The following is a 17943-nucleotide window of genomic DNA, read 5'->3' on the forward strand; positions in this document are numbered from 1 at the left end:
GAAACTGTTGCAGCAAAACCTTGCTTGGCCCATTGCTCTGGGTCAATAAAAAACTACATTATCTTTTTAACAAAAAAGATTCTTCAGCCGAGGGATCAGACCAGGCATTTGAAAAGACCACCCCATCCTTTTTGTTTAACACAGTCAGTGAGTGCTTTACATGGTGACATTCAATGCCAGAATCTCTAACTTTCAATCAGGAAATAAAATTAGACACTTCCAAGGTTCTGTGATCCCCAGCCCATACTCTAAAATCACCTACATGTTTATATTGCAAATTTCTGAGTCCTCAAAGGAAAATTCATTTTAAATGACTCAATTATAAATTACCTAAAGTCTGTCATACAGAGTGAAGTAAGTCAGAAAGAGAAAAACAAATACCGTATGCTAACACATATATATGGAATCTAAAAAAAAAAAAAAAAAAAGGTCATGAAGAACATGGGGCAAGATGGGAATAAAGAAACAGACCTACTAGAGAATGGACTTGAGGACACAGGGAGGGGGAAGGGTAAGCTGGGACAAAGTGAGAGAGTGATAGTGTATATATGGACATATATATATACTACCAAATGTAAAATAGATAGCTAGTGGGAAGTAGTCGCATAACACAGGGAGATCAGCTTGGTTTTATTCTAGCTTTGTGACCAGCTAGAAGGGTGGGATAAGGAGGGTGGGAAGGAGGGAGATGCAAGAGGGAAGAGATATGGGGATATATGTTTATGTATAACTGATTCACTTTGTTATAAAGCAGAAACTAACACATCATTGTAAAGCAATTATACTCCAATAAAAATGTTAAAAAAATTACAGAAAGAAAAAAATATATATAAATTACCTTTAAAGAAAGCTTAAAAATCAGATAAAATAATACATTAAACACTGCTGTGAATGTGACCAAACAGAAACACTTTTTTGGTCTTGAATCTTTCAGTAAAACTTTTACAATTGAAATATAGTTTATGTACAATATTATGTTGGCTTCAGGTATACTACATAAATATTTGACATTTGCATACATTATGAAATGGTTATCAAGATAATTGTAGTAACCATCTGTCTCTGCACAAAGTTAATAAAATATCATTGACTATATTCCTTATGCTGTATATTACATGGCTATGACTTATTTATTATATAATTGAAGATGCATACCTTTTAATCCCTTTCACCTTTTTCATGTCCCCCACACTTTTGGCAACCACCCATTTGTTCTCTGTATCTATTAATCTGTTTTCATTTTGTTGGTTTATTTTTTTTAAGATTCTATGTAAATGAAATCATTCATTATTTGTCTTTCTCTGCCTGATATTTTATTTTAGTTAGGATAATACCCACTAGATCTATCCATGTTTTCTGCAAATGGCAAAACTTTATATTTTTAATGGTTGAGTAATATTCAACTGTATATAGATACTACCATATTTTTATCCATCATATAAAATTTTGATTTTTATTTTTTGAGGAAACTCCATACTATTTTCCATACTGGCTGCACTAATTTACAATCCCAAAACAGTGTAAGAGGGTTTCTTTTTCTCCACATCCTTGCAAACACTTGTTATTTGTGTTCTGTTGATGATTCTGACATGTGTGAGGTGGTATCTTATTGTGGCTCTGATTTGCATTTTCTTTATGATTATTGATGTTGAGCATCTTCTTGTAGGCCTGCTGGTTATCTGTATATCTTCTCTGGAAAAATGTCTATTCAGGTCCTCTGGATAGACTTCTTTTTTTTGGCTGCATCAGGTCTTCATTGCTGTGCATGGGCTTTCTCTAGTTGCAGCTAGTGGGAATACTCTTCATTGCAGTGCACGTGCTTCTCATTGAGGTGGCTTCTTTTGTTTCAGAGCATGGGCTCTAGGTGTGTGGGCTTCTGTAGTTGCAGCACACAGGTCCTAGAGCATGAGGGCTTCAGTAGTTGCGGCAGGTGAGCTCAGTAGTTGTGGCTTGTGGGCTCTAGAGTGCAAGCTCAATAGTTGTGGTACACAGGCTTAGTTGCTCCACGGCAAGTGGGATCTTCCCAGACCAGAGATTGAACCTGTGTCCCCTGCATTGCGTCACAAGAGAAGTCCCTCTAACCATTTTTTAATTGTTTTTTTTTTTTTGATGTTGAGTTGTATGAGTACTTTGTATATTTTGGATATTAAACCCTTATCAATAAATATTGTTTACAAATATCTTCTCCCATTCAGCAGGCTGTCTGTTTTGTTGATAGTTTCCTTCACTGCACAAAAGCTTTTAAGTTTGATGTGGTGAGATCTATTTATTTTTGCTTTTGTTTCCCTTGTCTAAGGTGACAGATTCAAGAGAAATATGACTAAGATCAATGTGAAAGAGCATACTGCCTTTGTTTTCTTCTTTCAGTTTTATGGTTTCAGATCTTACATTTTTCTTTAATCCATTTTGAGTTTATTTTTGTATATAATGTGAAAGAGTAGTCCAGTTTGATTCTTTTTTAGGTACCTGTCCAGTTTTACCAAAATCATTTATTAAGGGGGCTTTTTTTTGCCCATTGTATATTCTTGCCACCTTCATCATAGAATAATTGACCATACAAGTGTAGGTTTGTTTCTGGGCTTTCTATTCTGTTCCATTGTTCTGTGAGTCTGTTTTTGTGCAAGTGCCATACTGTATTGATTATTGTAGCTTTTTAGTATAGTTTTAAAAATTTATTTATTTTGTTTGCACCACATCTTAGTTGTGGCAGGCAGGCTCCTTAGTTGCAGCTCACTGGCTCCTTTAGTTGTGGCAAATATAATCCTTAGTTGTGACCAGTGGGCTCATTAGTTGTGGCTAACGGGCTCCTTAGTTGCAGGTCACTGGCTCCTTAGTTGTGGTACACAGGTTCCTTAGCTGTGGCAAGTGAACTCTTAGTTGCAGCATGCATGTTGTATCTAGTTCCCTGACCAGGGATCAAACTCACAACCCCTGCACCGGAAGGTGAATTCTTAACCACTGCACCACCAGGGAAGTCCCGTTAGTATAGTTTTGAATCAGGGGGTGTGATACCTCCAGCTTTGTTCTCCTATCTCAAGATTGTTCCAGCTTTTGAGGACCCTTGTGTTTCCATACAAATTTTAGGATTATTTGTCCTAGTTCTCTGAGAAATGCCACTGGTATTTTGATAGGGATTGCAATGAATCTGTAGATTTCCTTGGGTAGTGTGGGCATTTTAACAATACTAATTCTTCCAATCCATGAGCATGGTATATCTTTCCATTTTTTTGGTGTTGTCCTCAATTTCTTTCATCAGTGTCTTATAGGTTTCCAAGTACAGTTCTTTCACCTCCTTGGTTAGGTTTATTCCTTAGTATATTTTTCTATTTTATGTGCCTGTAAATAGTATTGTTTTCTTAATTTTTCTTTCTGATAATTTGCTGTTAGTGTGTAGAATACAACAGATTTCTGTATCTTGCAACTTTACTGAATTCTTTAATAGTTTTAATGGTTTTTTGCTGGTGTCTTTAAGATTTTCTATATATAGAATCATATCAGCTGCAAAAAGTAAAGTTTTATTTCTTCCTTTCCAATTTGGATGCCTTTTATTTCTTTTCCTTTTCTGAGTGCTCTGGCTAGGACTTTCAATAATACGTTGAGTAAAAGTGGTTAGAGTGGTCATTCTTGTCTCATTCTTGATCTTAGAAGAAATGCTTTCAGCTATTTACTGAGGTGTATGATGTTGGCTGTGGTTTTGTCATATAAGGTCTTTATTATATTAAATTATGTTCCCTCTATATCTACTATGTTGAGAGGTTTTTTTTTTAAATAATAAATGGATGTTGAATTTTGTCAAAAGCTTTTTGTGCATCTATTGAGATGATCATATCATTTTTATTCTTCACTGTCATCACATTTATTGATGTGTGAATATTGAAACATCTTTACATTCTGGGAATAAATCCCAATTTATCCTGGTGTATGATCCTTTTAATGATTGTTAAATTCAGTTTGATAATATTTGCTGAAATTTTTGCATCTATTTTCAGGTATGTTGGCTAGTAATTTTAAAAACAAAGAAAATTTGTGGTGTCTGTGTCTAATTTTGGTATTGTGTTACTGCTGGATTTGTAGAAAGAGTTCAGAAGCATTTTTTCCTCTTCAATTTTTTTTTTTTTTGAACACTTTGAGATAGATAGTTGTTACCTACTCTTTCAATGCTTGGTGAAATTCACCTGCGAAGTCATCCAGTCTTGGACTTTTTTTGTCTGGGAGTGTTTTGATTACTGATTCAGTTTCATTACTGGTAATTTGTCTGTTCATATCTATTTATTTCTGGTACAGCTTGGACCATTGTATGTTTCTTGGAATTTATTCATTTCTTTTAGGGTTGCCATTTACTGGCATGTTTCTAGGGATTTATCTATTTCTTTAAGGTTTCCCTTATTGACCTATAATTGTTCATTGTACTCTTTTATGATCCTTTGCATTTCTGTGGTGTTGATTGTAATTTCTCCTCGTCCTTTTCTGATTTTCTTTATTTGGGCTCTATCTTTTTTGTCCTGATTGGTTTAGCTAAAGTTTTATTAGTTTTGTTTATCTTTTCAAAGAACCAGTTATTAGTTCATTGATTTTTTTCTCTATTTCATTTATTTCTGCTTTGATGTTTACTACTTATTTTCTTCTACTAATTTTGGCTTTTTTTTTTCTTTCTTTCTTTTCCCAGTTCATTAAGGTGTAAGGTTATGTCATTTATTTGAGATTTTTCTTGTTTCCTGAGGTAAGCTTGTATCACTATAAATTTCTTCTTAGAACTGCTTTGCTGTATCAAATAGATTTTGCATCATTGCTTTTCCATTTTCATTTGCCTCTAGGTATTTTTTATTTCCTTTTTGACTTCCTCAGTGACCCATTTTTGTTTAGTAGCATATATTTTGGCCCCCATGTGTTTGCCATTTTTGCAGTTTTTTTCTTATGGTTGATTTCTAGTCTCATACTATTGTGTTTGGAAAAGGTACTTGATATGACTTTAATCTTAAATTTACTGAGACTTGTTTTGTGGGCTAGTATGTGATCTATCCTGGAGGATATTCCATGTGCACTTAAAAAATGTATATTATGCTGCTTAGATATAATATTTTTCTATATTAAGTCCATCTGGTTCAATGTGTTATTTAAGGCCAATGTTTCCTTATTGATTTTCTGTCTGGATGATCTGTCCAATGAGGTAAGTGGGGTGTTAAAATCCCCTACTACTACTGTATTACTGTCAATTTCTTCCTTAATGTTTGTTAATATTTGCTTTATATTTAGGTGCTTTTATGTTGTAACTATATATATATATATATATATATATATATATATTTACAACTGTTAAATCTTGTTGGATTGATCCCTTTATCATTATGTAATGTCCTTCTTTGTCTCTTGTTACAGTCTTTGTTTTAAAATCTATTGTGTCTAATTAAAGTACTGCTATACCAGGTTTCTTTTTATTTCCATTTGCATGGAGTATCTTTTTTAATATCTTGAATTAAGTCTGTACAGGTGTTTAGACATGAGTGAGTCACCTGTAGGCAGTATATTTTTGGGACTTGTATTTTTATTTATTTAGTCACTCTATCTGTTTTGATTAGAGCATTTAGTTCATCTACATTTAAAGTAATTAGTGACAGGTATGTAGTTATTGCCACTTTGTTAATTGTTTCATGGTTGTTTTTGTAGTTCTTTTTTTGTTCATTTCTTCTTTGCTCTCTACCTTTGTGATTTTATGACTATAATTTGTATTATGTTTGAATTCTATACTCCTTTTTTATATTTAGCTATTTTTTTTTTTTAGAGTTACCATGAACAAATTTTTTCCTTCATTCTGTGGGTGACTTTTTGTTTTGTTTATGGTTACTTTTCCTGTGCAAAAGATTTTAAGTTTAATTAGTTCCCATTTGTTTATTTTTGTTTTATTTTCATTGCTCTAGGAGGTAGATCTGAAAAAATATTGCTGAGATTTATGTCAAAGGGTGTTCTGCCTATGTTTTCTTTTAAGAGTTTAATAGTATTTGGTCTTCCATTTAGATCTTTAATCAATTTTGAGTTTATTTTTGTATATGTAGTGTTAGATAATGTTCTAATATTATTCTTTTACATGTAGCTGTCCAGTATTCCCAGCACCACTTATTAAAGAAACTATCTCTTCTCCATTGTATATTCTTGCCTCCTTTGTCATAAATTAATTGACTACAGGTGCATAGGTTTAGTTCTGGGTTCTCTATTCTGTTCCATTTATCTATATGTCTGTTTTTGTGTTAGTACCATACTGTTTCAATTACTGTGTCTTTGTAGTATAATCTGAAGTCATGGATTCTGATTCCTCCAGGTCTATTCTTTCTCAAGATTGTTTTGGATTTTTGGAGTCTTTTGTGTTTCCATACTAATTAAAAATTACTTGTTCAAGTTCTGAGAAAAATGCCATTGGAATTTTGATAGGGACTGCATTGAATTGGGTAGATTACCTTGGGTAGTATGATCATTTTAATAATATTGATTCTTCCAATCCAAGAACACTGTGGAGCTTTCCATCTGTTTGTGTCATCTTCAATTTCTTTCCTTAGTGTTTTCTAGTTTTCAGAGTACACGTCTTTTGCCTCCTACAGTAGGTTTATTCCTAGGTATTTTATTATTCTTTGATGCAATGGTAAATGGAATTGTTCTATTAATTTCTCTTTCTGATCATTCATTGTTAGTGTATAGAAATGCAAGAGATTTCTGAGTATTAATTTTGTATCCTGCAACTTTACTGAATTCATTGATGAGCTCTGGTAGTTTCCTGGTAGCATCTTTAGGATTTTCTATGTTTAGTATTATGTCATCTGCAAACAGTGACAGATTTACTTCTTCTTTTCCAATTTGGATTCCTTTAATTTCTTTTTGTTCTCTGATTGCTATGACTAGACTTCAAAAACTATGTTGAGTAAAAGTGGCAAGATTGGGCTTCCTTGTCTTCTTCCTGATCTTAGAAGAAATGCTTTCAGCTTTTCACCACTGAGTATGATGTTAGCTATGAGTTTGTCATATATGGCCTTTATCATGTTGAGGTATGTTCTCTCTCTGCCCACTTTCACATTTATTGTTTTGACATCATATTTTACATCTTTTAGATTTGTGTATTTCTTAACTACTTATCATAAATATGGTTGCTTTTGCCACTTTTTTGTTTTTAAAGTTTTTACCAGCTTCATAAGTGGTTGGTCTACCACCTTTGCTCTATATTTTTCTTTACCATTGAATTTTTTTTTTTTCCTTTTGTAAGTATCACATTTCTAATTTTGGTCTTGTGTATTCCACTTAGAGAAGTCACATTAACATTTTTTGTAAATCAGTTTAGTGGTGCCAGACTCCTTAAGCTGTTGCTTGTCTGTAAAACTCTTTATCTCAGTTTCAATCTGAATGTTATCCTTGCCAGGTACAGTATTCTTGCTTATAGAGTTTTTCTTTTTATCACTGAATATATTGCACTGCTCTCTTCTGGACTGCAATGTTTTTGTTGAAAAGTCAAAGCTTGGTCTTATAGGAGTTCCTTTGTATGTAACTAGTTGTTTTTCTCTTGCTGCATTTAAGATTCTATCTTTATCATGATTATTTGCCATTTTAATTATAATGTGTTTTGGTGTGGACCTCTTTGGCTTCAAATTCTTTGCAGCTCTCTTTGTTTCCTAGAGCTGGATCTTTGTTTCCTTTCTCAGGTTAGGGATGTTTTTAGCTATTATTTCTTCAAATACACCATTATTTGCCCCTTTCTTGCTCTCTTCTCCTTCCAGGACCCTTATAACATGTTAGTGTGCTTGATGTGTCCCAGAATCATTTTAAATTATCCTCATCTATTTTTTTACTGTTCAGCTTGGGTGATTTCCAATACTTTCCCTTCCAGATTTATGATCTGTTCCTCTGTATCATCTAATCTATATTTTATTGAAGTATAGTTGATTTATACTGTCATGTTAGTTTCAGGTGTACCACATAGTGACTCAATATTTTGCAGATTATACTCCATTATAAGTTATGACCAGAAAATGACAGGCTATAATTCCCTGTGCTATATAGTATATCTTTGTTTTGTTCTAGTGCATTTTTAATCTCAGTTATTGTATTATTCAGCTCTGTTTGATTCTTCTTCATATATTCTAACTCCTGTTAAAATTGTCACTTTATATTCATGCATTCTTTCCCCAAGTTTGTTGAGCTTCTTTATGATTGTTATCTTGAATTCTTTATAGGGTAGATTTCTTATCTCTATTTTGTTTAGTTCTTTTTCTAAGGTTTTATCTTGTGCCTTCATTTGGAATGTATTCCTCTATCTCTTCATTTTGCCTAATTCTCTGTGTTTACTGTATATATTAAATAGGTTGATTAATTTACCTGATCTTGGAGAAGTGGCTTTATGTAGGAGATGTCCTTTGGGACCCAGCAGCACACTCCCATCTATATGCTCTGGTGTTGTCCCTTATGTGGGTTGTGTGCACCCTTCTGTATGGTGCTGACTACTGTGGGCATGCTGGTTATCAGCGCAGGTTACTGGCCCTGTTGATGGCAGGACCTACCTTGTTGGGTGGCTGCTGGCCCACTGGTGGTGGTGGCAGCTGGCTGTGGGATTCAGGGAGCCAAGTGTTGGTGCCAGCCTGCTGATGGAGGGCCTCATCCTGGGGTAACTGGCTGAACATTTTGCAGGGGGAGACCTTGGCTGATACTGGCTTATTAACAGGTGGTGTCATGTCCCTGGCTGGTTGGTTGCAGGGCCCAAGTGAGCCCAGGGCTTGTGCTTCCTTGCTGGTGTGCAGGGCTGGGTCCTGAAGCACCTGGCTGTGGCAACTGAGGGGGCCTATGGTTGATGCTAACCCACTGGTGGGGGCCCCATGGGGGCCCAGGGCTGATGATGAACTTCTTGTTGGTGGGTAAGCCCCCAACATTAATAGGCTAGTAAGAGAACTCCAATATGGGGCTTGTCAGCACTAGTGTCCTTGTGGTATATGATGTTGCTGAAATGGCTTATATCAGCATCTCCAACCCCAGGAGAGTCCTATTTACCTCCTATATCTTTGAGAGAACTAATATCAGCAAGTGGGTCCGACCCAGCCTACTTTTAAATTTCTCCCTCTCCACTAGGACTCAAATAATGTGAAATTTTGCATGTACCCTTTAAGAGTGGAGTCTCTGTTTCCTATAGCCCTCCAATTTTCTATCCACAAGCCCCACTGGCCTCAAAACACAGTGTTCTGGAGGCTCTTTTATCCAGTGCAGGACTCCCAGGCTTGAGATCCCCGATATGGGGCTTGGACCCCTTTCTTCTTGGGGAGAACCACTGTAATGTGATTATCTTTCTGTTTGTGGGTCACTTACCCTGGGGTGTGGGTCTTGACCATACTGCATCTCCTCCCCTTCTACCCACCTTATTGGGGTTCTTTCTTTATATTTTTATTTTGGAAAATATTTTCTGCTAGTCTGCAGGTTGTTCTCATAGATAATTTCTCTGTAAATAGTTGTAATTTTGATGTCCCTGTGAGAGGAAGTAGGCTCCGGGCCATCCTACTCAGCTATCTTGACTATACCTCCATCCACACATTTAGTACTCGGTCATTTTAATTTAAATACTATAAGTCTAGTTCCTTTACCTCATTTTGCAGTGTATTACAGCTTTTCTATCTCCCACTCAATAGAAGCTTAATTTTCTTGCTTAAGCACCATACATCCTAAATACTTCCCCATATGTAATTTCAATGGCTGTTTTATTTATCTTCCTCCTTCTCTTGCATTTCTATAAAATAGTTTTGTTCTTTTTTCCCTAAGTTGATGTCAAACTAAAGAAAAGACATTTCATTTTTCTGAATTTATTAATTCTTTGATAAAATATTTTTAAAATCCTATTATGTACTAGACATGGTTTAGATGCTGTGCCTTCTTCAATAAACCCTACACCTGGAATGGAAAAGCATACCCACCACAAGAGATGATAAGCTGTGAGATCTTTAAAATCAAGGATTATAATTACTCCTACTTATATAATTCTGTCCTCATCTAGACCTTCTTCATAAAGATTATGACAGACAAGGTATACTGAATAAATATTGTCAGTTGATTACAAATCATTCTATAGTATTAAAAGACACTGTTTTATAACATTCTTCATATTAAAAATATGATTGTTTATTTTAGAATGACTACTCCAGGGACAGTCATTGTATCTTATTCACAACGGTAAACTCACCCGCAGACTGATAAATGCTAAATATTTATTTTAAAAAAGTAAACTTTAAAATATGAATGACTGTATGAAAAAAAACGAATGAAAGATATATAGGCAAATCCAGATTTATACCCTACTTTTCTAAGTGTGTATAGTGTTTATTAATAAATTATCAGTGTTTGGGCTATGTACTGGTGCATGCAGTATCTCATTTACTATTCAAAACAACAGAATATGATAGATATTACAATGTTTATTTCAAAATTGTGGAGAAAATTTTGTTTATTGTCCAAGATGTAGGTAAAGCTGAGTTTCAAATCTTGGTCAGTTGAGCCAAATTCCTATTCTCTTTGTATTTTCTCTCAGTTATTTCAAGAACTTTAAATAAAGAAACTTTGTTCCTAAAACTGTAGAGAGCCTCTAAATGCTCTCCAGTGAAGAAGGGGCAAAGAGACAACAGAAAGGAATGTCATTATGTATTCAACTGCATCAGGCTCAGGCAAATGAACTGCAGTTGCACATCTGAGACAGAAATGCCCTAGATTTAGTAATTTAGCACAACACAGAACAAGTCCAGAAAATGATGTGGTTAGAGTATGTGATGAGATAGTCGTAAGAGAAATTTTCTTTGTCATGACACTTTTTACTACCTAAAAACTATGATTACGTTCCCAAATGCTAAACCAGTAATCTATAGAAAATAAGATAGGGAATGAAGCCTGAACTCCTCAAGTGTGACACGTTCTGGGCTATTTGAAATTATACAGTGGTCTTCACACCTTCCTGCTCTGAATTTCAAAATATAGGATTAGGGTTTAACAAGAGAGCATGCCCAACCATGAAGAACATTAGTTTTCCATCTTCTTTTGTAATTTTGAGAACAATTTTATATGTCATTTACAGATGTTTCTGATGTGCTATTTTTAAACAGGATTTTTAAGTTTCTTCAGGCATAGGAAACAAAGTTGCTTTCATTTACAAAGGAGGCTCAACGGAGTAAGATAATCAGCTTTTCCTGTGTCTGACCAGATACCTCCATCCCTAGTTTCAAGGTCTCCCTCTTTCCTCATCAATGCCTTAATTTTAACATGATTGACTAGGTAAACCTGGGAATTCAGTGGATGATAAATAAGCACATAATTTACTTATAATTATTCCAAACTGAAAACAGCATGGATTTCCCCTATTTGGTGAATGGCAAAAGAACCTGTGGTTCATTCACAATCAAATATCACTCAGCGGGACTTCCCTGGTGACATAGTGGTTGAGTCCACCTGCCAATGCAGGGGATGTGGGTTCAAGCTCTGATCCAGGAAGATCCCACATGCCATAGAGCAACTAAGCCCATGAGCCACAAAAGCCCACACACCTAGAGCCTGTGCTCTGCAACAAGAGAAGCCACTGCAATGAGAAGCCTGCACACCACAACTAGAGAAAGCCTGTGCACAGCAACAAAGACCCAACACAGCCAAAAATAAATAAATACATTAATTAATTAATTAAAATATCATTTAGCAATAAAAGAATCAACTACTAACACAATGCCATGGATTAATCTCAGTTGCATTATGCTAAATACTATAAAAAAAGCCAAACTCAAAGGCTATATAGCCTATGAATGTATTTATATAATATTTTGGAAAAGCAAAACTACAGGAACAGAAAGTCTGTCAGATTGGTGCCAGGGATTGGAGGTGGGGAGTGGTATATGGTCTAAAAAATGGACACAGGAGAATTGTGGGTGAGGTGATAGAACTGCTATGTATTATGATTGTGGTACTAGTTACAAGATTGTATGTGTTTATTAGAACTCACAGAACTGAATACTTAAAGAATAAAATTTACCATATGTAAATGTCACTTTCATTAAGCCAAATTTAAATTTTCACCGTGAAATAGCCGACGAGATGGCTAAAATTAAAATGATTGTCAAAGTCAGTTGTTACTGAGAATAGGGAACAAATAGAACTCTCAGATATTTCTATTAATAATGTAAAATAGTACAACCACTTGGAAAAACAGTTTGGCAGTTTTTGATATGGTTAAACTTAATCATCATATAGCCTAGAAATTTCAATCTTAGGTATTCACCCAAGAGAAATAAAAACACTTGCATACAGAAGAACTTGGAGAACAATCTACATAACTGCTTTATTCATTACAACCCCAAAATGGAAACAAGGGAAATGTCCATCAGTCACTGAATGGATTATCAAAGCATGGTATATTCAGTAAATTGAATACTTCTCAGAAATATAAATGTACAAACTAATGATACACATAACAACATGAATAACTCAAAACATTATTCCTGTCAAAAAAAGTCAGTCATAAAAAATCATGCTCTTTTTATTTGAAACCCTATTTCCTTTTCCTTGAAATTCTAGGTAAGGAAAATTTAAATTATAATAACAGAAAACATGCATTTTCTTGATTGTGGATGGTTTGGACAAATTGAATGAAAAGGTGAATGAGAAGAACTTTTTGGATGACAGAAATCTCTATCTTGATTTTTGTGTTGGTTGCATGTTTATATACATTTAGCAAAATCATTTAACCATATCCTTAAAATTGATTTGGTTTATTGTATGCACATTTTACTTCAATAATAGGTACATTACCTCTATAATGTAGTTCCAAAATGAATATTATAAATATTGCTCATTGTTTGATTCTACAGCTAAGGTACTTGTTAGAAGCAAATACATAGCAGATCTGGAAGATCACTTCTGACTTTGGGGATTTATAGTGTGGAAAACAATTCTACTAAAACTTAACCCACAAAGAAACATGATATATTGTGGAAACAAGTCAAGAGGAGACTCAGGCAGATGCTGCAATGAAAAGTATATGAAAGAAACCATTAATAAATGGAATAAATAGATCAAATAAACTATAAAACATCAAAACTCAAAAGAGTAGACAAAAAAAGCTTATTTAGAAAAAATAGTACCAATAAAAATATAGTCATTTAAATAAATTCAAATAAAAATGAAGGGGAAGAAGACCTAAATAAACACTTCTCTGAAGAAGATATACAGATTTCCAACAAACACATGAAAGAATGCTCAACATCACTAACCATTAGAGAAATGTAAGTCAAAACCACAACAAGGTATCACCTCACACTGGTCAGAATGGGCATCATCAAAAAATCTACAAGCAATAAATGCTGGAGAGGGTGTGGAGAAAAGGGAACCCTCTTGCACTGTTGGTAGGAATGTAAATTGATACAGCCACTATGGAGAACAGTATGGATGTTCCTTAAAAAACTAAAAATAGAACTACAATAAGACCCAGTAATCCCACTACTGAGCATATACCTTGAGAAAGCCATAATTCAAAAAGAGACATGTACCACAATGTTTATTGCAGCACTATTTACAATAACAAGGACATGGAAGCAACCTAAGTGTCCATTGATGGGTGAAAGGATAAAGAAGATGTTGCACATATATAAAATGGAATACTACTCAGCTATTAAAAGAAACGAAATTGAGTTATTTGTAGTGAGGTGCATGGACCTAGAGTCTGTCATACAGAGTGAAGTAAGTCAGAAAGAGAAAAACAAATACCGTATGCTAACACATATACATGGAGTCTAAAAAAAAAAAAATGTTCTGATGAACCTAGGGGCAGGACAGGAATAAAGATGCAAATGTAGAGAATGGACTTGAGGACATGGGGTTGGTGGAAGGGGAAGCTTGGATGAAGTGAGAGAGTAGCATTGACATATATACACTACCAAAAGTAAAATAGGTAGCTAGTGGGAAGCAGCTGCATAGCACAAGGAGATCAGCTCGGTGCTTTGTGACCACCTAGAGGGGTGGGATAGGGAGGGTGGGAGGGAGGGAGATGCAAGAGGGAAGAGATATGGGGACATATGTATATGTATAACTGATTCACTTTGTTATAAAGCAGAAACTAACACACCATTGTAAAGCAATTATACTCCAATAAAGATGTTTTAAAAAAAAGAAACTATAGAATATTTTTCTGTTTATGTGGAACGTTTATCACAAAAGTTCATATGTTGGAAGTGTCTCAAAAAATTTAGAAACGTAATAATTCAGAGAGTTTTCTCAGATCACAAAGGAATTAACAGAGAACAATGAGAAAAGATATCTCCCAAATCTCTACTTGCAAATTAAGCAGAAACTTGTAAATAATCCACAGGTCAAGAAACCCAAAGAAAATTAGAAAATATTTTGGACTGAATGAATATTGAAACACAGTATACTACTATCTGTGGGATACACTTAAAGCAGAGAGAAATTTATGGTATTAAATGCCTATGTTAGAAAAGATGTTTCCACATTTTAAAAAAGCAAAAACAAACAAACAAACAAAAAACAGAAAAAGAAGAGCAAATTAAACCCAAGGTAAGTAAACATTAAGAAAAACTAAAAAAATAAAAAATAAAAAAAAAACATAAAACATTGCACAATTAGATTTTTAAGAAACCGTAAATTTTTCTTTAAAAACGATCAATAAAATTGGTAAAATCCTAGAGTTTCTAATGTTATTACCAAGCTGTATAAAAATTACCCCAAAAGTTAGGAAAGTGATATGACCATTTATTATGCTACTGATTCTATGAGTAAGGAATTTGGACCTTGGACAGTGGGGAATACTTCTTATTTGTTGAGACAGCTCAAAAGGTGGGAGCTGGAGTCATCTGAAATGTTGCTTACCAATGTGTCAGTCATGCTGGGAAGACCAAACAGTTGGAAGTTGGAACAACTCATGCATCTAAATCAACAAAATTAGTTCTGAAAAGTTGATGCTGAAGAATTTAGTTTTGGATCATAGTTTGTATATGTGCTTTCTCTCTTAGAAAATCATGCTATGCTAAGTTCTGGGTAAAGCAGAGGAGAAATAATCTGAGGGGGGAAATTATAGCCACACAAAAAGTTAAGTAGCTGAATCAGCTGACTTGGAAGCTGATAAATGACAACTAGCAGTTAATCAATGCTGATATTCAACAAAACTAGCAGGAATTATTTACAAATAATGAATCTCATCTTGATTCTCTGAAGAGCTTATGGATAAATTAATTCTTCTAGAAGACTTTTAAAGGAAGAAACCTTGCATGAAAGTCAATTTGCTCCTGCATATTACAATTACACACCAAATATATATACATAACACATATATATATATATTTTTCTTTTCTTTGGGGAAGCTGATGGCAAAATCTGGCCAAGAGTTTTTATTCCTAGCCTCCTGCATCTGTGGTAAAGAATGAAAACCTGGAAATAGCAAAGGAAATATGTATGACGTTTTTGACGACAATATACTTGCCTATATATTTAATTTTGCTCTTTTGTAAAAAAATAAAGAATAAGGGAAAGGTTTACTAACAGATCTTCAAGTTTCTTAATAGTGTGACAATAAACAAAAGCAAAAGTTTTATTTTCAAGTCTTTATTCTTCCAGTAAATGAATTTCACTGAACCAAAACTGGAATTTGCCCAGCTAATTCTCCAGAATAAATGCATAAATACTGTTTGTTGATGCCATCTTAAAACCATTTCAAATAAATTGTGAAGCCAAGAAGCCAGAATTCTTTATCGGCTAGGTTAGCTAGCTATTTAATTACATTACAGCAAATGTAATATGTTATTCTTGGAATTGAGGCTAGTTGTTGCTATCATAGAATTATGTACCTCTTTCTGTCATTCATTTTTTTAATTCAGGCATTCATTTATTCTATAAATAGTCAATTTCTTACTCTGTGATGAGTATAGGGACACAATGCAAATAAAAAAATAAATATTAGTAAAATAGTATTTACTATTAGTAAATATAGTGAACAAAAATAGAAATTTCTGACTTCATGTACCTTACATGCTACTATGTCATTAATTTCCATCAAAACTGTAAGGAGCTGCTTTTGACATAGGGTTTACAACACAAATCTAAGCCAACACTCCTTACAAGACTTTAAAATATAAACTACCAACTGGTTGAGTTACTCCCTCCAATTTAGAATCACTGTTTCTCTCCAATCATGAATTGATATAACACCTTCTTTTAGTTTCCACCAAATTATTACTTATATTCCCCCCCACCCCCAGGATAATCATGTATTCTCTATTAAGAAGTTAGCCTGGGCTTCCCTGGTGGTGCAGTGGTTGAGAGTCCACCTGCCGATGCAGGGGACATGGGTTCGTGCCCCGGTCCGGGAAAGTCCCACATGCCGCAGAGCAGCTGGGCCCGTGAGCCATGGCCACTGAGCCTGCACATCCAGAGCCTGTGCTCTGCAATGGGAGAGGCCACAACAGTGAGAGGGCTGCGTACTGCAGAAAAAAAGAAGTTAGCCTGTTAGTCTCATGTACCTGGAGCATTCAGGAATTTTTGTGTGTGTGTTATAATTATCACTTTTTAAAAATTATGATTCCTTTCAGTTTCTTTCCTTTTTTTGATGCAGCACTTTGTTATTTTCAGAAACAAGTGGACTCTGGATAATTTCCAGCAAGAGAAGGGCTTGCTAGATTTTAGAAATGGGCACTGTTTAGAAATTGGCACTGTTTCCAAAGTCATAACAGACAAAGGAAAAATAGATAATCAACTAAGACATAATTTTTTCAGAAGAATGCTTCTGTATTTTCCAAAGAAAACACTCAATGTGAAAGATTCCACGGAAATAAGATGACTTTGTAGCTTTCTGTCAGTTGAGCAGGTAAGAATTGTTCCCCTTTATCTTCTGACTTTAGAAAAAAGTATCATTGTTATCAGATTAGTGAAGCAATTATTTTTTATTTAAAAATAGTTTGTCATTCTTCTAGTAGGACTGAGGCAAACCTCCCAGGAAGCTTAGCTTAGCTGTATTAGAGAATTTATTAGATTTTCCTTTTCATATCATTGAAAAGTCCTTTGAGGGCTGGGATAAATGTCTTCTCATCTTTGTATATTCAGTTCCTAGCACACTAATATACAAGTTCTGAATGGATTTTAATTTTGCTCTTATTTTATTCTACTCGTCAACTTTATACCCAGTAGTTGAAACCACACATTTTGGCTTTTTCTCACAATGTTTTGTCAGGGCTTTATGAAGGAAACTTTTACATTAATTTTTAATATCTATGCAAAGTATTTTTATCCTGTCATTTATATTTCAGTATTTTTTCTTACCCACATTATTTTTTTTTCTTAGCTTATTTTCATGAACTAAAAATTTTGGGGCCGAACTTAATAACATAATTAACAGTTGTATCCATAGTTAACTTATTATTGCAATTCAACCACAAGCAATGGAGTTGCATCTCAATTCTCTCTTTTCTCAATAAATTTATAATCATTAAATATAATATGTATTCTATTGTTAAATTATTTCTTACTCCCATACAAATTGAATTAACCTAAAACCAATTTTAACTTTAGCACTATTTATAAGTTTATATTATTTTATTTATAATAAAAGTTGTAACTACTGACATACCAAATTCCTGAAAATTTAAAATTCAGCTCTTCCCATGAACCAGTATAAGCCAGCTCCAGTACACCATGACAAGTATTAAGTAAACAATAAGTTAAAGAATTATAGGATTTTTATTAATATATGATAAATAATTAGATTTTTAAAAATAATTACAGGTTAAGGGATTATAGGATTTTTATAATTATAGGATGAAAGAATATGAGGTCCAAAGAAATAAATATGGGATTGATATTTACACATTACTATATTTAAAAGAGATAACCAACAAGGAACTCTGCTCAATATTTTGTTGCAACCTAAATGGGAAAAGAATTTGAAAAACAACA

This window comes from Pseudorca crassidens, chromosome 19 (assembly GCF_039906515.1).
Source record: "Pseudorca crassidens isolate mPseCra1 chromosome 19, mPseCra1.hap1, whole genome shotgun sequence".
In the NCBI taxonomy this organism is placed as follows: Eukaryota; Metazoa; Chordata; class Mammalia; order Artiodactyla; family Delphinidae; genus Pseudorca; species Pseudorca crassidens.